Raw genomic sequence first — 22268 nt, 5'->3', positions numbered from 1 at the left:
TGAAAAACCACTTAGAGGAAAGACTACAGAAGCAGGTTAAAGCATGCATATAGTGCACCTGCCCATGGGAACAGCAGGAGAAAGACAGAGCCTCTGTTTTCAAGCCAGCATGACCACAGCCAAAGAGTTCACCTGTCCGAGAACGTGCCCACGGGGCATGGAAATGGGATGCTGGTCCCAGCTGGGCAAAAATGCCCAGGTGGGCATGGGCCTCCAGTGCTTGTATTTGTGGATCCATCAGGGTTTGGGACACTGGCTCCTGTATTGAAACACAAAGGGAAAACAAATCCCAAATGACAAACATTGCAACCCTTTGGCCACTTTGGCCCCTGTGGCCAGGGTGGCCAAACTGGCACTTTTATAGGTAAAGTGTGGCTTGCAGAGCCCCCCCGCCCATTCTCCATCTACCAAATGCGGGGGAGTGGAGATAGGGACTCCTGCCCTGCGGTGGGGTGGTGGGGCTAGGGGCTTCTGCCCAGTAGGGATGGGGTCTAGGGACTTCAGCCCTGCAGGAGGTGCCTGCCAGGACTTGGGGCTGAAGCCCTGAGCTCCACCACCCTGCTGCAGAGCAGAAGCTCCGAGCAGGTGTGCCTGGCTCTTGAACTTCTGAAGATTATTGTATGCGGCTCAGAGGATCAGTAAGTTTGGCCACTCTTGGCATAAACAAAGGTATGTACTGTGTTTAACACAAGCTCTCCTTGCATTAAGATTGCAACCACCACTGATGGAGGCTTGTTTTCCATGTGGACTGGACTCTATCCAGGGGGAAATCTTAGACTTGGACTCAGTATCAACAAAATATTAATGAGAATCTCCCGAGAGAGAAAGCGCATGGGTAAAGATCTGATACTAATCTAAGGAGTGGCCAGGCCTAACAATCCCAGACAGTAAAAAATTAATTCAGGCCTTTAAAAACCATGAGAATTTTAATTTTTTTTAATTGGGTTGATTTGATTTGTTTCCGTTGCACTTGGGTCACATTTCAGGCTTTGCTCCACAACCATGGGGACTAGAAACTTACTTTTTTTTTTTCTAAATCAACACTGAAATTCTCATGAAATCACAAGAATACAGGACCAGAGGGCTTTAAGAAAAACATCAAATATTCTGGACATCGGCAGCACAAAGACTTATCAGTGAGAAACCCACGTGGTTTGGTAAACAAAACCTATGGAGTGTTTTGTATTTTACAGAAGCACTGGCTCTGGCCGGAGCCCAGAGCTGCTGCTGCTGCTTCCCTCTCATCTTGCAACCCCATGGCTCTGAGAAAACTGAGTTCTGATTCTTTATGAGTGTCATCGCAGAGAGGCCGAGGCATCTGCTCATGTGCCAGAATCAACCCCCCATACTTTGCAAATAATTTCTGTCACTTGCCAAGAGTCGATACATAGTTTCAAGCCCCATCCTGCCAAGTAAGCACTCATAGTCTAAGAGATTACACTGTTTGTCATGCCAACCGACCATGCCAACACCATCATGCCAACCTCATGCTCCAAAGCCTCTCTGCCATCACCTCATATTAATGCTACTGCACCAGCTTCCTATCACAGTGCTAACATGCCAACTTCACACACCAGCCCACTTTGCCATCCTCCTGTTCAAAACTTCTATACCTACCTAATGCCTCAGCAACCTGATGGCAACTTCTCTTTCCAGGAGGAGGCAGGACAAATTAAACAGACAGAATAGAAGAGCTCAGGGAATATGGAGAAGATAAGGACCCCGTTCTCTTCCTCCCTTTGCCCTTGGGAATGCTAAGTCAAGTACCTGCTGTGCAGAAGAATCCTGGCCAGCAGGGGCCACTCGGAGAGGATAATCCCCATTCTCCACAAAACATCCCTGGAGACATACACAGGGGAGAGAGTATCATTTAACTGGAAAGAGCACTGGGAAAACCAGCGTACAGTGTGCGCTTCTGAGCAGGGAGAGGGTGAATCAGTGAGAGATCCCGTCATAGCATCATCACAACTGGAAAAGCATCTTTCCAATTTAAAATTTGCTCCTGTGAGACACCATGGATGTTAGAGCATCCTTATCTCCTCCAGGGCAGTATCAGACATTGGTTCACAATGGGGACCCTACAGATAGCATTTAAGTATATTTTTATATCATTGTTTATTTTACATTTGTTTCCTGGAGGTAAAATGCATTCATTAGGGGTTTGGGACAGTGGCGCCAATTCAAACATTTCTTGGGAGGTGGGGGAATTCCAGTCCCTGCCCCTCCCAGCAGGAACCCTATTCCGGTTCTTGCTCATCCCCCCACCCTCTTCCTGCAGGGATCCCCACTGTCCCTCAGGTGTGGCGTTTCCCCTCTCTCTTACTAACACAATGCATGAGCTGGTACCCCCAGGAGTGGAGTTCTCAGCAGACTCCCCTGCACTCTGCCATACTGGAACAGACTCCCTGTGCACCAGATTGCAACGCCATTTGGCCTGGCTGTGATGAAGGGGCAGACGGGTCAAATTTGAGTGGCGTTGCAATCACGCAGCACCAGTACAGGACTGCTGCTTAAAAATGGTGAGCCCATGCCCTCCCCCCCAGCTCCACAGCCTATGTAATTGTGAGAAAGTGCAAAAATCTTGGGGTAGGGGGTTGCCCCCTCTGAACTCCCAGTTGGCAGCACTGGTTTGGGAAAAGAGGTGGCATGTGGAGTGATCTCTCTCTTACAGAGTGGTCTGCAGGATGGGAGAGCTGGAGAACTACTGCTCTAAGAGGTTTCCTTACCTGCAGGGCATTGCTGGCACCTCTCGGCCTGGCTGATTCCATGAGATGGGTTGTAAGTGCCAGCTGGACAAGGGTAAAAGCTGATTCCAGTCTTCTGGGGGCAGTAAAAGCCAGGTGGACAATGGTGCATTATGCCGCGCTGACAGTGAAACCCAGCTGGACATGGGAAGCATTTGTCTTGACCTGAGAGGGCAGTTCAGGAAAGGAAAGAAAAAGCACCACTGAATGGCTCACTTCTGTAAGACTCTTACTTGCCTGGTTCTAGACTTGAAATAGGAGGACTGGAATGGTATTTTCTTTGCTTTCCTGGCTTCACTGGTCTTTATACATACTGGAAAGCTCATGAGGCAGTTTGTTTTAGCAAGCTTTCCAGCCCTGGTTTGCAGGTCGAGGTACTTTGCAGAAGCATCTACATTTCTGGGTGCTTACACAAAAGGCCAGCAGCCACTGTAAGGGCATTTCTACTCACCTCCAGGTCTGCCCACTTGATGGATGCACAACAATGAGGAAATCTGGTTGAATATTTAACAGCTCTGTTATTGTAGAACAAGAGCTGCTTTTGTGCTTCTAGGACTTGGGCTGCTCTAGGAGTGACACATATGGAACATTGTCCTTTGGGACACATCATCCCAGGACACAGTGAAACAATTGTCTCCCCGTCATGATGCAGCATCCTCATGATATGACAGTGCAACAGCCCTGAAAATATTTGGGGATGTAGTTTCATGTCTTTCAGCCCAGCTTGCAGGACATGGGATTGCCCCACTCCAATCAGAATAGGTGGAGACCCTGCTTTGACTTGCAGGGTTATTTATAACCATGCTGTAAGGGTTAATGCTTGTCACACTGCTAACTCCTAGGCATCACAGATCTACAGGACTTTAAATGGTGTTCCACACACTTATGCCAGCAAGTAATTTGTTCTGGTAGGCATACTGCACTGAAATAGGATAACAGGAGAATAACACTGGAACCGTGGAGTGCAAACTGGATTTCTAGTTCCCTTCCAGTTAGATGGTAGCTTAAGCAAAGCAGCCCTCTCCCCAACCCCTGACCTGTTGCATTGCTGTATTCCCCATCTGGGCACGGGGAGGGTGCTGCTGAGCCTGCAAGGCAGAAGTGTCCTTCGGGACAGAGATCCCCCGTCACAGCATCCATTGGCTTTGGGGTCCGTGTCCCTCCTGTGCAGTAATAGCCTGAAAGCAGAGAACACAGGGAATTCATCACTCACCTTGTCTTGCTGCAGAAGTGGGAGGGCACTCAGCAGAAAATAAGAACCATTATAGTGATGGTGTGAGTGAATTGGCTGATAGTTGGAAAAGTTGTTGACATGTCTCACCTGGTGCACAAAGCCCTGCAGGGGAAACCCGGCCTGCCACATTGCAGAAGAACCCAGGGGGACAGGGTAGACACCAGCTGGCATCCTGGGCTCCCCTCCTCTCGTTCCAGGTACCAGCAGGGCATGGCATCTCGCTTGGGTGTTTCGTGCCAGCAGGGCAGTAATAGCCTGCTAGGCAAAGATCACCAAAAGGAAGTCCCACCTGGATCAAGGAAAACAAGGTGGATATTGTGCCTGATGCACTTCACAGTGTGTTAGAGGGTCAGGCTTCACCAGCCTATCCAATACTCACGGGTGAGGTGCTGTTGGACCCTTGGGCACAATAATATCCTGGCTGGCACAGTCCCTCAGGCATGGCCAGACCCGCTGTGCTGCAGTACATGCCTGCCATGCAGGGTTTGCAGGATCCTGTCCCCATGGCACCGAGTATGTCCATGTAAGTGCCCTGCACAGAGAAAGCTATTGAAGCCCTCGGAGGGCAAGAAATATCCAAGGAAGAACTTCTAGATGGAAGGAAACACTCTTGGCTCTTACCACTGGACATGGGAGAGGCAGGATACTCCGAGCTGGGCAGTAATGCCCTTTGGGACAAGTCACAGGTTCAGCCAGGCTGGTCTGATTGCAAAACGTCCCCTCTGGGCACTCTCTACACAGAGACTGACCAAGGACCTAGAGGGAGAACATAGCAGGAACTGAGTGTCAGAGCCCCCGCTTGTTCAGAATGAAAGTTGTGAGCAATGGGAAGGCTGTCACGGGTGTCACAGGCCCATCTGCTGTTGTGGATAACTCCATGTGTCTGGATAGCAACAAAAGGGGTACGGTTTACAAAGCAATCTAAAGACGTCAGAGCAGATCCCTGTCCTGGACTGCAGGACATACTGTCCCACTTCCACCCCACTCCAGACTTGGTCAGAATTTAGTCTGTTGCAGCTGGGTGAGCGTCAAGCTTGAGAGAAAATCTGAAGCCAAGAGTTTCATTAGTCTGGTGCTAACATCACACACATATCTGCCCCCCTGATTCAGATTCTGAAGGCTTCTATGGACCCAGAATAATCAGTAGCTTAGTTCACTGCACTTACAGGCTGGAAACTCCCAAGAGGGCAGGGTTCTGGTCTGAAAGCTCCAGCCAGCGAATAATGCCCCTCCATGGCCACATGCTGAAGGGCAGTCTTGGCAGCTCCAGTACAGAAGTAACCAGGTTTGCAGGGTCCAGTGGGAGCTTGGCTGTTTGTCCCATCACAGTACAGCCTGCGTTTGGGAAACCACACATCATAAGTAGGCACATTTCCTTTTGACACAGGAAAGCATTGTCTTAAAACAATAAATGCCCCACTAACTGGTTGGAATCACATAGGATTCACAGATCCTCTATGTGCATGGATCTTATAGGGATAATGGAGGAAAGGCCATCCTTCATCCAGAATTTAATTATTTTCATCAAGTCTTATATTTCACAGTTTGATACTGATAAGAATAAAGCTTCTTTCCCCTTAGTAACTGTTAGGGAAATGTGAACCAAAACTTTTCAGTAGAGATCAGATAAGCTCACAAAAGTTCAGATGCCTTCCCCCCCTCAACCCAACCCTACCCTCAAACTCCTAGCGCCACAAGCCGGGGTTGGAAAAGCACACACGGGAGATATTCTCATGAGATTCCTGGTAGATTCCAACTCCTGGGTGGAACACAAATACCATCAGATACCTCTTTGTTATATTGTCATGTATCTTACTGGCTGAAATTGGGTGCACAGGAATGCAGTAATAGAAAATACCGAGGTGGAGGGGAGGTTTGGATTCACTCTGGGCTTTGGGTTTTGGTGAGGGAGAGCTAATATTTTATCCAGACTTCTTGTCCCCTTCATAATAAATTATAAAGGAAATTGCAGGGGCCACCAAACACCGGATGATTTTACTGACAGCATTTACTAGAATGCACCAATTTACAGAGATGCACCAATCCAAAGGTCAGATGCATCTGCCTTAAGTTTACATTCCTCACCACTGGCTGCTATTTGTCACAGCCTTACGATTCTCTGACTATTTTATGTATGCTCACCCACTAATATCTGACAGCAGCTGTGTGTGTCCTAGAGGATGAAACCCTTATAGTTATTATTAGAGCCATACACTGTCCTTCATAATCATCCATGCAGCTTCACAGACTCTTAGACTCCAAGGCCAGAAGGGGGCCATTGCAATCATTGAATCTGCCCTCCTGTATAACACAGGCCAGAGAACTCGCTAAAATAATTCCTAAAGCAGAGAAAAATGTCCCATCTTGATTTAAAAATGGAGAATCTACCACAACCCTGGGTAAATGGTTCCAATGGTTAATTACTCTCGCTGTTAAAGATGTATGCTTTTTTCAGTCTGAATTTGTCTAGCTTCAGCTTCCAGCCATTGGAAACCATGGTTGTCAATGGGAATGCTACACATTGAACAACACCCCGTCTAAACAACAAAGGGTATCCCCCTGACCAGGACTAGCATGAATTGGGTGGAGGGTCTCTAGGTCTTGGCCCCCTGCACTTAGGATTCAGCAAGCCTAACTTCAAGCATGTGAAGAGCCAATGGGATCAGTCTCTTGCTGAAGGTTCCTCACTGCAGGTCCCCTGATGATCACATGGCCTGGTTTATAGCAACGGGAGAGCAACCACACTGCAGCCTTATAAAACTGAGCAATGTTCTTCTGCAGAACGGGAAACTTACCCAGGCGGGCAGTCCAAACACTGCTTCAGGCTCCTCAACCCACTCACATTACTGTAGGTCCCCGGAGGACAGGGTGTCGGTAACAGGGAGCCAGGTGGGCAGTATGCTCCAGCAGGGCAGATATCACCTGTCACACCATCTGTGGGCAACTGAAATTGGAAAACAGATCCTTTAACAATTAATAGAGAAAGAAGTAACTGTATCAAATGAGATGAGTATGTTAAAGGGATGCACTGATTTAGTCCCAAGTCTATACAGAACCTTACGTCAATGGACGTGTTTTGCTTTTTTTAAAATTCCCATGACATTATATTTTGTTTGCATGTAAACACTCCCTTACCATGTTTGCGACCTAAATATTGCAGCACTGTGCTAGTGCATGGGAGCTAGAAAGAGAAACTGACTATAAAGAAAGGTGATAATGATAAGTCTCTTTCTGATGTCCAAGCTGAGAGCAATGCAGGAAACGGACAGAGACCATTACTGGTGAAAAGGAAAGTAGATCTGAAAATCTTTTCACTTTCAATGACAGATAGGCCCAGATTGGCACATGGGAGTCCAATGCTCTGAACACTGGAGAAGTTCAGACCTGGGTCTAAATCTGAGGCCTAATTTTGCCTCTTGGGCTTCTCCACTAAATCAGAACCCAGAATTCAAACTTCTCAAAGTTTGTGGCTGTTTGGATCCTTGTTCTAATCTGGATCCTACCTCTCCAGCTCAAGACCGTATCTAGTTTTAATAATAGATAGCATTCATTAATAACAGAGAGAAGAAAATTCACTGTATTCATGGATTTTTTTTTGATTGAATAGTTTTGCATGGGATGGTAACTTGAATGAAACTATGCCAATTTACACCTGCTGACGATATGGCCAGCCCCTGATATTTAGCCTGTCCTTTCAGTTACAAGTGCTGAGACTGGGATAACAAGATCATAGGACTTCATCTTGTGCCCTTCTAAGTCACAGGCAAATTTCCCATTGACATCACTGGCAGCAGAGACAGCCATGGGCACACAGCAGGGAGAATGCTCAGCACGAAAGCTCCTAGGGTACGTCTCAACTGCATCTGGGAGCAAGCCTCCAAGGCCAGGTAGACACTCGCTTTAGCGGGGCTTGTGCTAGCGTGCTAAAAATAGCTGTGTCGACGTTGCAGCACCGGCAGCATGGGTTCACCTGAGCTTGGACCTGGGGGTAGGACAGGCTTCAGCTTGGGTATCTGGGCCCAGCCCCGACCAGTGCCACAACATCCACACAGCTATTTCTAGGGTGCTAGCTTGATCCCCCTAGTGCAAGTCTGTCTATGTGGGCTGGGAAGCTTGCTTCCATCTGCAGTGTAAGCTTAACCCCGGAGTCCTTCCCTCCTGGGCCAACGAAGGAGAAGATGGCAGAGGAGCCCGGCTTTGAGCGAAGAAGAACTTAACACACAACTTACTGGTGTCACTGCTCTGCCCCGGCAGTGGAACCCAGCCTCGCAGAGGCCACTGGGGCCTGTCTGTCCTTGACCAGCACAGTAGAACCCACCTCCACACGGGCTGCAGTCCAGCAGCGCAGCCAGCTCCTTTCTCTTACCATATGTGCCCTCCGGGCAGGGCTCAGGACGGGAGCTACCTCTGGCACAGTAAGAACCCTGCAAAACAAAGCCAGGTTCTCACAGGGCTAAAAGCTCTTACAATAAACCCGGACTTGGCCCATCTGCCTCCCCTTTTATTACAAAATCACTGCAGAACAACTTACAGCTGGGCAAGTTTTGGGCTGTGTCATGGCAGGAGAGTCACAATAGTACCCTGCAGGACACGGTTTACAAGTATTTCCTCCTTCCACAGCAGAACTATCCCAGTAGAAGCCAGGCAGACAGGGAAAAGAGAAGGGGAATCCAGTCCCCGGGGGGCACGTGTATCCTGGGGGGCAGTCTCCAGTCTGGGAAACAAAAGACAAAAGGGATCATCAGTCCTGGGGTTGTCCTTATTGTTTCGAGATGGGATGGGTGAATCAGTTCAGCTACAATAAGAAGTGGCTTGAGCTTTGGCCAGAATTGGAAACTTTTATTATTATTAGAGTTGAGCAGAAAAGGCAAAAGAAAATCCTATAACATTTTTTAAATTAAATTTTGCCCTGTTTGTTTGTTTTTGGGGGGATCGGTCAAATTTTTGACGAAAAAAAGTCAACAAAATCTCAAATTTTGAAAAATGTCCACCAGCTTTCTTTGTTTATTTATTCTTGTTTATTTTGTTGAGTGCTGACAATGTGCTCAGTGCTGTACAAAGCCCAGTTAGAAAAGACAGGCCATATCTCACAATATAAGCTGCTAAAGGAAGATGTGTGGGAGAAAAAGAGAGCAGAAAGAGGTGTAGGAGAACAGTGACGGAGGGGATGGGAGAAAAAAGGGGTGTGGTTGAGATACAAAGAGAAGATGGCTTGATGGCTGGAAAGAGGGAGGTTGTTGCATGAGCAAAGGGCAGGGTGAATGAAGGTGCAAAGACAAGAGTGGATGCAATAGACAAGAGAACCTAACTGCAGAACATCAACCTCATTTCGTCTCCTGATCTCAGGTTAAAGGACCCTCTGGCTCACTCCTGCTACAGTGTGGAATGACTGGGCCCTTGGGATGCCAATAGAGTTCTGGGGGCTGAGACTCTTCCCTCAGAGAACATATACACAGTAGCTGGGAGCATGCTTCCCAGGCAGGTAGACAGACATGCTAGCCCCCAGGGAGGTAGTATGGGCAGAGGCTTAGGTTAGCTGCCTGAGTATGAATCCAGGGAGCTGGGTGGGTTTGTACTCAGGCAACTAGCCCAAGCGACTACTGCCCGTGCTACTGCAGGCTACCCAGTGATTTTTAATGAGCTAGCTCAAGCAGGTGGGAATCATGCTCCTAGCTACAGTATAGACTTCCCGCACTGAGGAAGGAAGGGTAACATGGCAATGACAAACTTCTCTCTCTCAGCTAAAAGGTTGGTTCCCCCCATGCTGCTAAACCTCTAATCTAATTATTTTTACCACACATTTCTTCTTTACATCTCTTATTGATGTGAGAGTCCCAGGTCTTTGGAGACGGGACTACCAAAATGACAGCTCCTAAAACCCATAAGAGCCAGAGAGGCACCGGCTGCTGGCACTTAGCATATCTTTCATGGGCTGTATTTCATCAGAGCATCATAAGGCAGAAGCACTGGATAGACAAGCAACATGCTAACTATTACTGAGAAGGCTCCATCACCAGAGTCACTGTAGGAGGGTTCTTAGGTCTGAGGGCACTCACTGGATGGGGAATTCCTCGGGGCTCTCTCCATTCCCTGTAGCAGTACTTCCCTGCAGGACATAGCAAGCATTCATCCGCTCGGCCCAGACCCTTCTGCTCACTGTAGGTTCCATTAGGGCAAGGTCTAGCATGAGAGTCCTGGGAATGAAACACAGACTGCTCTTTAACATAGTGTTATCACTACTGCATCCCACAATGCAAACCTCCTACTGCAGAACACACAAAAGAATCCCGCTTGGGTCTGGGAACAATCATATGGGAAAGGATATTGGGAGCCAGATGTGGAGGCAGCGAAGATGATATTGGGATTCTCCAATCTTTCCATTCTGCCGATTGTTTCGTAACAGAGGTGTATGCTTGGTCTACATGCTTCAAGAGTACTAATTCCATTTCTGGCTCGCAGAAGGTACGGTGAAAGGCAACTGCCTAGACCTTACTCTAGATTCTAGAATTCTTATCCAGACTCATGCTCCTTGTAGCAGGAACCGTCTTTTTGTTCTGTGTTTCTATAGCACCTAGCACGGTAAGGCCTTGGTCAATGCCAAGGATCTTATGCGTAAACACAATATGAATAAGGAAAGAAAGAAAGAAGGTTAGTGAATCCTATTATTCCAGGTATTAAATCTCTTTGTCTCTTTATTAATTAATTATTATTATTAAATTAAAATTATCTAGTGGCAGCAGCACCCACAATGTGATGGGTTCTTTAGAGACATTTAAAAAACAATAGTCCCTATCCTGAGTAGCTCTCAGGCTAAGGACAGATGGACAAGTAGACAGAGGAAGTTAAAAGGAAGGGAAACAACATATTTTTATTTTATAAAACATACAGCTTAAATCAGTTCTCTGTAGGCAGCATGGTAGAAATGACTTAAACGTGGAGGGGTACGAATAACAGTAAGGAGGAAATGTGTATTAATTACATGTAGATAATATAAAAACCTTAATAAAAACTGAATGCAATTTCCAACAAGAAAAACCAAAATACTAAAAACATCCTTAAAAATACAGCTGGGAAGGTAAGAAAGAAGTCAGAGAGAAAGGTAAAGAGGCCCAATATTATGGCACAACTTTATACACGCGGCAAACACCAAGCTCTCTGAAAACCAGGAAATCACGGAAACCAGAGTAAAAAGATCAAACAGCCTAGAGCTGGTAAGGACTCCAGCAGCAAGACTGACTCCACTCTAGCTTCCCAAAAGCAACGCCCAGAAGATGAGAGAATGGTGAATAACAATAACCAAATAGATCCCCTTACAATGTCACCCCGGGGACAGTAGTATCCTCTTGGGCAGGCATTTCCATTGGCATCTGGAGCGACTGCCTGTCCTTCGGGGCACAGCAGGCCTGCAGGGCAAACCATAGCAAGCAGCATGGCCTCCCTGCTGGTGATCTCATCAGCACAGTAATGTCCAACGAGACAGGACAAGCAGGAGGCAGAGCCTGGGTCCTACAGGATAGAGGACACATAATACAGATTACATTTTCACAGCACAAAGGGACCCCAAACCATTTTGAAAGCTATGTCCAGGCACAGAATACTTTGCAAAGGAATGCAGCTAACTCTGGGGTGGAGGATTGCACATAGGTAAACAAATTGCCCAAAAAAACACTGTAGCTGGGTGGAATCACTCAAGCCTCAGGACACTATGACAAAACCCTATTCTTACAGAAAGTATCATGGCATCTTTAATACCCACAAAGAAAATAGAGGAACCCCGGTTTTAAGATCTCACAAAACATACCTCTATAGACAAAAAACAACATGTAATTCAGTTTATTTACCCTGGAAGCATGAAAGACTGAGTCTCTCAACTGGGAAGCTCCCCCTGCCATTGCCCATGGCTTATCTGTGGATAAAGGACTTTGTTTCCCAGCCCTGTCAATCCAACAGCTTTCATCAGTACAATAGGAAAAGAGAGGAACACAGAAATCCCTGTTCCCCCCAGCCTCTCCGTGTCACACTGGATTGGAAGGCACAACGGAGAGATAATCTGGGTCTATCTGTCATACATAAGTCCCCATTCATCATTTATCTCCCCTCTGATCTTAATGAATAGTTCCAGCAATAATTACCAAATCTCTGCAGCAATAGAAAGTTGGCCCGAGTGGAGATAGTAGGGCAATTTGATAGCGATGACATGCCGGTTTCCCATCAATATGGAAATTTGGTAATTATCACTAGAATTATTCATTACAGCTTAGTGACAGACAAATAAGGAATAGACTCAGCTTTGTTTGTCAGAACAGCTATCTCACCCATTGTCCCCTTCTGTGGCTCTGACCCATTGTTTTACCTTCCACAGTCAAATGAACATTTGATTCCATTGAAATCCCCCAGGAGCTGGGGCTGAACAGAGGAGCCTGCTCCCCGTCATTCCTCTGCAATAATTAGCCGACATTGAAGGGGAAAAAACCCATCCAAATTACAAACATCTATAAAACTACGAGCAGCCAGCTGGGGGGAAACAAATGAAACCAGAACCTATTAACACAATGGCTATTTCCATGGCAATTGGATTGTGGTTACAGCTGTTCCTTTAACTTGCATTCATAATCATGGAAATTAGGGTTAGGACTGTGCAGAGACTCAGAATCCTGAACCTGCAGGATCATTCCCTATATTATACTCTCCAGGCCTTTCTTTGAGCCAGTTTTTAAAAAAACAACAACGGTGACAATGCTTCTCCATGGCTTTCCATAAGAGACAACCCCACAATCAAATACACTCTACTGTGAGGTCTTGTCTGTATTTAACTTAACATTTCCCATCATTTCATTCCTACCAGTGCAGCTCCACTATTGATAGACAGGCCACAGGCATTTATACCAACGTATCATCTACACCGGCTCTCAGCATGCTTAGATGACAGAACAGCAGTAATGCCAGTGCCTTGTCTACACTACGGCTCCCACTCTTGCTACTTCCACTGTCAATGCCAGGGTGAGGAAGTTAAGAAAAAGCTCACTGCAAACCCAGCCTTGGAACTCAAGGGGAAGGGACCAGTTTGGTCCATGGTTTGAGCTTCCTTCCCGGCCACCCTTCAATTCTTGTGCTGCACAGCAACTAGCATGAAACAGTTGCCACTTACTGAAAAGCTGCCAGCACCACACGCTTGGGGAGTCACAGTGCCAAGCTCAGGGCAGCGGTATCCTCCAGGGCAGGGGACACAGTCTCCAGCCGCCTTTGCTCTTTGCTCCTTGCGGTAAGTTCCTCTGAATAAGGATAGAGGGGAGGAGGCAGAGTCACTCATGGCAGCAAATTTGGTGCAGCCTGGGTGTTGCTCTTTCCTTGGATATAATACGGGGAAACACCACCGGAGGAAACTGAGACAGACAGAGTAAACTCACCGTATCCAGAGCTGTTAGGAAACGTCCCACCCGTGATGGAACTCATACAAGCCTTGACCTCTGGAAACATGCAAGTTAAGATGGAGCACTCCACTTGCACACACTTATGATGTACACACATATTGCATACACTGGGATAGGGACGAGTTCTGAGGTCCCACCTCAGCAACACTTTAGGCCCTGCTCAAATGGGTCAGCGCATTGGTCTCAAGGTCCCTTTTTCACAACACACAATCTACTTACACTGGGCATAGAGTTGGTTTGGAGGTCCCATCTGTGCAGTAGGATCCCACGGGGCAGGCAGTGCAGTCTTCCATTCGCCCATTTCCCAGCCTGGTGCTGTAGGTTCCCGCAGGACAGGGGAACTGGGTGCTTGTCCGTGTACCTTTCCCAAAGATGAGGAGGTGATGGAGATCCTAACACTAATCCTTCTCTCTAAGTGAGAGAGAATGGAAAGGTGCTTCCCCACCTAGATCTAACGAACACTTTGGTGAACACCAGCAGGTGTAATCACTGACATGGCAGATATTGCAGAAACTTTGCAAGCAGTTTTGAATTTGGAATCACAAGTATTTGCACCAGAAGCTTGATTCCAAATTTTATGCTGATGCAATCAAGGGATGGAAAATACCATGTGACCTACGTGCCAGTCCAAACAGCTTGAGTTTCAAATATCAGATACTCAGAGAGCACAGTTTGCTATCAACCCGCAGGCTGAAATATATTGGTGCAAAACACTGGCTGAGTAAACAATGAACAAATGTGTGAAAACCATGCTCTGTGTGCTGATAGTTACTAAACACAAAAATGAACTAAATTCCCCGTACCCTGCTTAGTATCTACTTACCATCTGGGCAGTAATGTCCAGGGCTGCATCTCCCTGAAGGCACATGAGCTCCTGCCACACAAAACCAGCCTTCAGGACAGGGCAAACACTCCTCCTTTGATGCCAGACTTGTCCTATTGCTCCAGGTGCCTGGGGCACACTTGTATTGAGCTGGATATTTTGTGCCTGGGGGACAGTAGTGACCAACTGGACATGGGACAGGGGGCTTCTGCTTCCCCCCTGTTCCTGCAAACACAAGGATGGCCATTAGGAAAGGCAGTGTGACATAGTGGATAAAGCGCTGGACTGGGTCTCAAGAGACCTTGGTTTTGTTTCTGGCTCTGCCATTGGCTTGCTGAGTGACCTTGAGCAAGTCACTCCATCTTTACATGCCTCAGTTGCCCCTCTGTAAAATGGGGATAATGTTATTGACCTCCTTTGTAAAGTGCTTTGCAATCTATGGATGAAAAGTGCTATGTAAGAGCTAGGGATTATAATTATTATATTGATCGGAGAGTGAGTCACTTTGCAGGCAACATTCTGAAGAGTCTTCCAGGGACTGATTCCAAGGAGAGTGATCAAAGTGACGAGATTTGGGAACCTATGCCTGGCTGCTTTTGGGTCAATTTATTCATGCTGTGGCCTCTTAGTGCTAGAGCAGCACCTGTTGGTTTAAATCAAGGAAAGCCTTAAATTCAAATTAAGATCTAACTCGACACAGGCACCAACTTAGTTACACTCGATGAAATCTTCCCAAAGCACTGAGCAGTCTGCGCTGGCAATAACCCCATGGAAGGTACCCATTGCTACTGGCCATAGTACAGGGGTACTGGGACTAGATTGGAGCCTACCAGTGCACTTCATGCCATTGGGCATGGAGGAACATAGCTCTCCTCATTTGCCCAAGTCTCTGGGCTATCTCAGAAGGGGCAAAGAGAAGCTACTCAAGTCCCTTTACCCATGCCACTAGGTTACCCTCAGAGGGCATGTCTACACTGCAATGTAAACCCATGTCTGTGGGAGCCTGGCTTTTGGACTCAGTGTTTCAAAGCCTGCACTTGAGGGTCCACACTGCATTATAACCTAGGTTTACAATGACTGGACCTGGGTCTCACAGCCATGCTAACATGTCCATACTGCACTATACACACCTTCTGATTCAGGTCTGTGGCTTGAGCTACATCCACACTGCAGAATGACAGGGTTGGACCCAAGTCACAGCAGGGTTTGGGCTCTGACCCACCCCCCTAGCAGGGTCCTACGACCTGGGGTCTGAGCACTTGCTGACTTGAGTCAGACTGATTTCTGTGTGGACAGAAGCGGGGCTTGGGTTCAAACCTGAGCCAGATCCTGGGCTTAGTGTGTTGGGTAGACAGACCCACAGGGCCTGGAAAATACCCCCCTCCGATGACCCATAGCACTGGGTCATTCCCATAGAGGCACAAGGGACCAAGGAGTAACACACCTCTTGTACAGACGAATCTGGCAGGACATGTTTCACACTGAGACTTATCAAAAAGGTGGAGATGGTTGCTGAATGTGCCTGGAGGGCAGGCGTTGCTGGGAGCATGAGGGCTGGAAGACCCCACCGGACACACGTAACTAGAAAAACACAAGCAAGCTGGCTGGGTCAAGGGTTCAGATATGACAGAGCCCCTCCTGCCCCTCCCCAAACATTGGGGCCACTTGTCACATGGAGGGGGCTGTGGATGAATTCTGCAGCTAAGCAGAAATTGGGCCACTTGATGCACCAGATGATTTAGGTTGCTTGATAAGCGCTTGCAGTCTCTGCTGAGGTGGCAGATAGGTTGAGCGACTGGTTTGGAGACAGGAAACGTGCCTAGAGAGTTGCAGGAAGCCATAGTGGTGGGAGAAGGGGCAGGACAATTCTCTGTCACGTGGGAGGAGAGTTGGGCAGCATATCTGTGAATATCCAGAAGTGGAACTATAGAGGTAGGGGTGTGTGTGTGTGTGGGGGGGGGGGGAGAAGACCATCTTTTTATTCTGTATGTACAGCTCCTAGCACAATGGAGTCCTGGTCCATAACTGGAGCTCCTAGGCAATACAAAAAAATTAATACAATTTACAATTATCATTCTTTCTCATCCCAAAAGAAGGATCTTTTATTATGCCCCTATATTTCCTTTACAACCTGACAATGCCTCTATCTTCACATTTCTTTTGTGCAGCCGATATTCTGGAGCCCTTCACCCAATGGAGGTCAGCAGAACTGGTCTAAATATTTCATTGGAATTTATTTCCCCTCAAAAATTTTTTGTCAAAATTGAAATGTTTTGTGAAAACCGTTCAACTTCTACTGATTTTTAAAATTTGTAATGAAAAGACTAAAAATTAAAATAAAACATTTGTTCTAATATTTTGGCAAAATATCAACTTTTTCAGTGAAAAACATTGAATGAAATAGTTTGTTCTACATTTTCAATAAATAAAGTTCGATTTTTCAACTAGGTCTAGATGTTAGGAATTCGGATGCTATGCATTATGAGCATGCTCACTGAGACCCCATGATTTTGTATTATTATTATTTGTACTATGGTAGCACTTAGGAGCCCTGGTCACAGAGCGAGACATCATTGTGCTAGGTGCTGTACAAATACAGAAGAAAAGATGGTCCCATCCCTAAAGACCTTACGGTCCTATTAAAGCTCTGATTTCCTGATTTCCAGGCTGATATTCCTGACTGACAGGTGGAAAGGTGACAACTCATTTCCCCCACACCTTCACGCATTAACAAAACAAAAGAGGCCAAACCAAAGATCACAGTCACTGAAAACAGTGCAATGAATAACTGATACTTACCCAGCCATGCACTCCGAGTCTGGCTGGGTCAAGCCAGCCTGGGTACAAACTCTACCTGCTGGGCAGGCTCTACAGTCTGTGGCATCATCCTGCCCCTGGAGAGGATTATATGTACCCGCCTGGCATGGGCGTGGGTAACTGGCACCAGCAGGGCAGAAATACCCAGTGGGGCACTTGAGACACTGTCTGATTCCTAGGGAGAGAGAGAACACTGAAGGCCTCTAGAGAGCATGAAATTGCAAAAAGGTTGTAGCATACAAAATGTGGCTCCCTTTCTTTTACCATGATGAGTCCTACTGCAAGGAAATATGATGGAGATGTGCTCCTAGACAGGGTGCTAAAACCACTGCAGCACCAGAGGGTGGCGCTGTTGGACTAGCTGAATGCTTCCTTAGTTGAGTCACTTTTGGAAGCAATAAAACCATCTGGATTGTGTTCTGAGCTGATAATATGGGGAATAGATACATTAAAAACAAATAAATACATCAGTCTGCAAATACACATTGATGCAGGTTAGCCAGGGTCCCCTTATTTATGTATTTAACACCCCAATATCTGGACTCTGGTCTTGAGAGAGCCTGGTCTGTATAACAGTTGAGCTGTTTTCATGTTTGTATTCTGAATACGGCGTGATGAATGGGTTTCATAGACTGGAGCCATACTCAGCCCAAACACATAGATACCTGCTTGAATGACAAACATGGCAAACGTGACAGTCTCTGAAATCCTGTGCGTTAAACAAAGGAAGGGGACTTAAGGGGACTCTATTGAGATAAAAGAAAAACACATAATAAAAAAATCATTCCTTTCCAGTGTTACTGCTCCTGTCCCAGGTTTATAGAGTGCATGCTTCTCCAAGGATCCCAAAGTGCTTTACATACTAAACGAAATACAAATTTAGTAGCCTCTTCTGGTTTGGAACACAGAAGCTGTTTAAACAGCACACTGCATGTATACCAATTTAGGAAAGGAAGGAGAGAATGCCTTATCTCACTGAAATGACAGAGGGAATTTTAGGAAGGAAAAATGAAATTACTTGAACTGGGATTTGTCTAGGATACCAGGATTAACATGAGAATTTAGAAAGACTAGAGTTGCTCAAAAATTTTAATCTAATCTCCTCTCTCCCTCCCCCGCCAATGAAAAATGGCTTCTCAACCAAAACGAATATGTCCCTTTTGATCAAAATTATCAGATTCAATAACAAACAACCTACCACTACCACCACAACTAAAACTGAACATTTTTGGGTACAAATATGCAGGTTTTGGTATTTTTTTGGTTTGGTTATTCATAAAAAAATACTGAATTTTGGTTTCCAAAACCCAGAAATTTCTACAGGAAAATCTTACCTAAAAAGTTTTGCTAAACCAAACATTTTTCAGTTTTAGTTTTTCATTGAAAAAAACAAAACACTGTTGACCAGTTTTCAGAGTAGCAGCCGTGTTAGTCTGTATCCGCAAAAAGAACAGGAGTACTTGTGGCACCTTAGAGACTAACAGATTTATTAGAGCATAAGCTTTCGTGGACTACAGCCCACTTCTTCGGATGCATATAAAAACTGTTGACCAGCTTTATTGAATAAATGACCATGAATTGCCAGGACCTAAGCTTTAAACTCTGCCACACAGCAGTTTTAACATTTTGTAATCATGGCTGATGCCATGTGAGTGGGGACAGGGAATAAAGATCAATCTCTTACCTGAACTCCTGGGTGTCACCCCTTTGGGTACTGGAGTGTTCAGCACTGCCTTAGAGGAAAGTATCTCACCTTCTGACTCCTCCATACTGCTACTTCTGTTATTTGAGCATCTCCCATTCAAACATCAACCGAGCCCCCTCTGCTTAGCAGAGTTGACAAGATCATCACAGAAGGTAGTACAGCTGCAGGCTAACAGTTCAGATTATTAAACTGAAAGAGTTTTTAAAATCTAATTTACTTTGCACCATCTATGATGTTTGTTTAGATGCCGCTGGCCTTGTCTGTCTATTGAATTTTGTTGTCTGGCTGAGATTTGAGACTTCTTTCTAGCTGCGCTGTGAAAATTCACTTCTGATTTTAATTTCAGAAGCGGGAGGGAAGCAACGATTTCCTAGTCTTAGCCGGTGAGCAAAGAATCATTTAACAGTCAGGATGCTTTAGTAGCCGAATTGTCCACTAACAAGAAATGATCAGATAGAAGAAAATATGCCTTAGTTTTAGGAATATGTTACCTTGTTAATACATGTGCATCTGAGAGGCAGGGGTCCTAGTGGTCATAACATAGGATTGGGAATCAGGACTCCTGGGTTCTGTTTCCAGTTATGACTTCGTTAGTGTGCGACCTTGGATAAATCATTTAAGGCCTAATCTGAAGTCAACGGAAACACTTCCACTAACTTCAATGGACTTTGGTTTATTCCCTTAGTCTTTCTGTGACTCACTTTCCCTATTTGAAAAAGAGTATTAACCTAATTGTCAGGGGTATTGTAGGGCACTGTTACAGTTTGCGAAGTGCTTTGTCAGCAGGGCCGCTCTAGGCACCAGCCAACCAAGCACATGCTTGGGGCGGCACCTCAGAAGGGGCAGCCAATGTTGGGGTGGCGGGGGGGCGCTTGAGGGGTAAAAAACCCGTTTTTTTGTTTTTGTTTTTGTTTTGTTTTTGTTTCGGCCGAGCAGCGTGGGGGTGTTTCAGCGACGCGGTGCTGGGGGGGGGGCGGGGGCTTCGGTGTGCGGTGCAGCGCTCAGGGGGTTTGGCCGGCCCAGCCCGGCGCAGCACTCCAGGGGTTTGGGCGGTCCGGCCCGGCGCAATGCTCGGAGTAGGGGTTTGGGCGACCCAGCCCGGCCCAGCGCTCCGGGGGTTTTGGCAGCCCAGCGCAGCGCTCGGGGGGGGGGGGCGGTTTCGGCGGCCCGGCACTCCGGGGATTTGGGCAGCTCAGCCCGGCCCAGCCTGGCACTGGGCGGGGAGGGGTTTGGGCGGCACGGTGGCGTGGTGCTGGGGCAGGGTGTTATGGCGGGGTGGGGCGGCGCTCTTCTTTTTTGCCTGGGGCGGCAAAAAAGTTAGAGCCGGCCCTGTTTGTCAAATCAAGGCAGTATAAACACATAAGGTATCATGATTGCAGTAGAATGTCGGTAATCCACACCCATTATAATTCACAATGAAATGCAACAAACCTTACCTGTGCCTTGGTAAAGATTTAGTAGCAGAGGAGACTTTAGTGAAGCTGCCTATTAGTTAAGCATGATTATTTGCACCCAGATATATTACATTCCACTCACTAATACACAATGAAAAATAAATAATTAAAAACAAATGACAATTATCGAAATAAATGAACCAAGTACAGTTTGGGATGCATCATTCTGGGATTTTTCTCTATTTTTTTAATTGAGTTTGCCCAATTACTTGCTAATTTGCAAAATTCAGTCACTCTCAACAGGTTTCCTGACTTCACAATGTTCTACTGTAGGAAAAACAAAACAACAACAACGCAGAAGGCAAATGGAAAAAAATAAGCTGCAATTTTGTAGCAGTTGATTTCAAAAGGCTGGTTATCTGGGATTTTCCATATTTTCTTTTACACACAAAAACCACGCAAAAAAAGACTTATTATTAATTATAATTATTTGTACTGCAGTTGTGCCTAGGAGCCCCAGCCATGAACCAGGACCTCATTGTGCTAGGTACTGTACAAACACAAAGCAAAATGAGGGTCCCCGCCCAAAGAGCTTACTGCTTAAGTACATTACTGCCCTGCTGTTCTTCTCATTAAAGGTTTGAAAATGAGGTTGGGTTAGAGCATGGCCTTGAGGAGATTGTTAACTAACATGATGTTAAGCACCACATTGCAGTCACACAGCAGGCAGTGTCAACTCTTGATTCACCCTATAGTTTACCGGCTGACATGAAGTTAGACACAACAGTGCCTGTCTGAACTGACTGCTATGCCATCTGACTCTGCCATTGGCCTGTTGGGTGACCGTGAGCAAGTTCATTGCTCTGTGCCTCAGTTTCCCCATCTGCAAAATGGGGATCATAATATTTATCCTCCTTTGCGTGGTGCTTTGATATCTACAGAGGAAACAGATGAATGCTATATGAGAATTCGGTGTTATGCTGATTATGTAACAGGATTCCTCAAGGTAACAAGATCTGGTTTTCTCGTAGAGAGAAGTCTATTAGGGGCATCATTCTGAAAGCTGCTAAGGATTCCTGTCTTTTCTGGATGTTGAGGGCACTCAGCACCTTTCAAGATAAATTACAAAAATAAAATAAAGCCAACCCAGGGGCTAGAGCTTACAAATCCTTATTCATGCAAGCAGCCCAATTGGTGTCATATACTAAAGGCCTATTCTTTGCTCTATAGTCAGCACACAGAACTTTGAACAGCTCAGCTTTGACACGGTCCAGGTTTTCTCAAGATATGTCTCAGGAATCCTGGGGTTTAAATGCTTTACAGAGAGACAGACTAATCTGCATCAGTGTTCTCACAGGGTGATAGGCAGTGAGACTAGTGGCGAATTTCCGGATCGGGCCCTGATTTTGTGCACTTGATGCATATTCATGAAGGTGCCCTCTGTTTCAGAGGAGGCCGCTCAGGCAGTCTGTTCCATTAAAAACAGATTTGTTTCACTTACAGGTGTCATCTGTTAGGACAAACGTCAAGACAGAGGCCAGTGGCCAAACCATTGATCTCCTGTCCTAATGGACGTCACAGGTGAGTAAAATAAACCTGTTTTTAAATGGAATGGACTGTGTAAGCGACCTCATCTTTTCAAGAGCATGCCTGCAGGGATATGCATGTTGTGCTGCATGCGGTGGCACCGGATATTCAGATACCCACAGCAAACAGCAGCAGACCTCTCCCTCACATACACCTCTACCTCGCTATAACGCGACCCGATAGAACACAAATTCGGATATAACGCGGTAAAGCCGTGCTCCAGGGGGGCGGGACTGCACACACTGCGGTGGATCAAAGCAAGTTCAATATAACACGGTTTTACCTATAACGCGGTACGATTTTTTGGCTCCCGAGGACAGCGTTATATCGAGGTAGAGGTGTATTAGGACCAGGAAACACTTATCAGTGACTTGTGTGCTAGGTGCATAGGCTTTGCCATACCAATTTAGACCAAACAAACCATACAGCATCTAACCATTGTGCAATGCTCTACAAAGGTGGAAATTTCTTCCTGGCCCCTGCAAAGATCAGCTAGTGCGAAGTCACCCCTGTGCAGAGGGCCAGCCTTAATT

At 46.3% G+C, this 22268-nt stretch overlaps 2 long non-coding RNA genes across 2 annotated transcripts; both read right to left on the bottom strand.

Moving 5' to 3' along the window:
• Positions 1 to 132: 132 nt before the first annotated feature.
• Positions 133 to 3917, bottom strand: LOC103305845 (uncharacterized). The gene is made up of 4 exons (XR_006174871.2): positions 3782 to 3917; positions 2727 to 2909; positions 1768 to 1839; positions 133 to 259 (listed from the first exon to the last, which is right to left on the bottom strand). It is a non-coding gene; the product is annotated as an uncharacterized LOC103305845 (long non-coding RNA).
• A 9562-nt stretch (positions 3918 to 13479) lies between these two features.
• LOC135975911 (uncharacterized) lies at positions 13480 to 17370 on the bottom strand. The gene is made up of 4 exons (XR_010593115.1): positions 17032 to 17370; positions 15677 to 15813; positions 14233 to 14457; positions 13480 to 13770 (listed from the first exon to the last, which is right to left on the bottom strand). It is a non-coding gene; the product is annotated as an uncharacterized LOC135975911 (long non-coding RNA).
• Between the last annotated feature and the right edge of the window lie 4898 nt (positions 17371 to 22268).

The sequence above is a fragment of the Chrysemys picta genome, chromosome 16 (genome assembly GCF_011386835.1).
Source record: "Chrysemys picta bellii isolate R12L10 chromosome 16, ASM1138683v2, whole genome shotgun sequence".
In the NCBI taxonomy this organism is placed as follows: Eukaryota; Metazoa; Chordata; order Testudines; family Emydidae; genus Chrysemys; species Chrysemys picta.
Note: the sequence above shows the minus strand (reverse complement) of the source record. Positions and strands in the feature narration are given on the sequence as shown.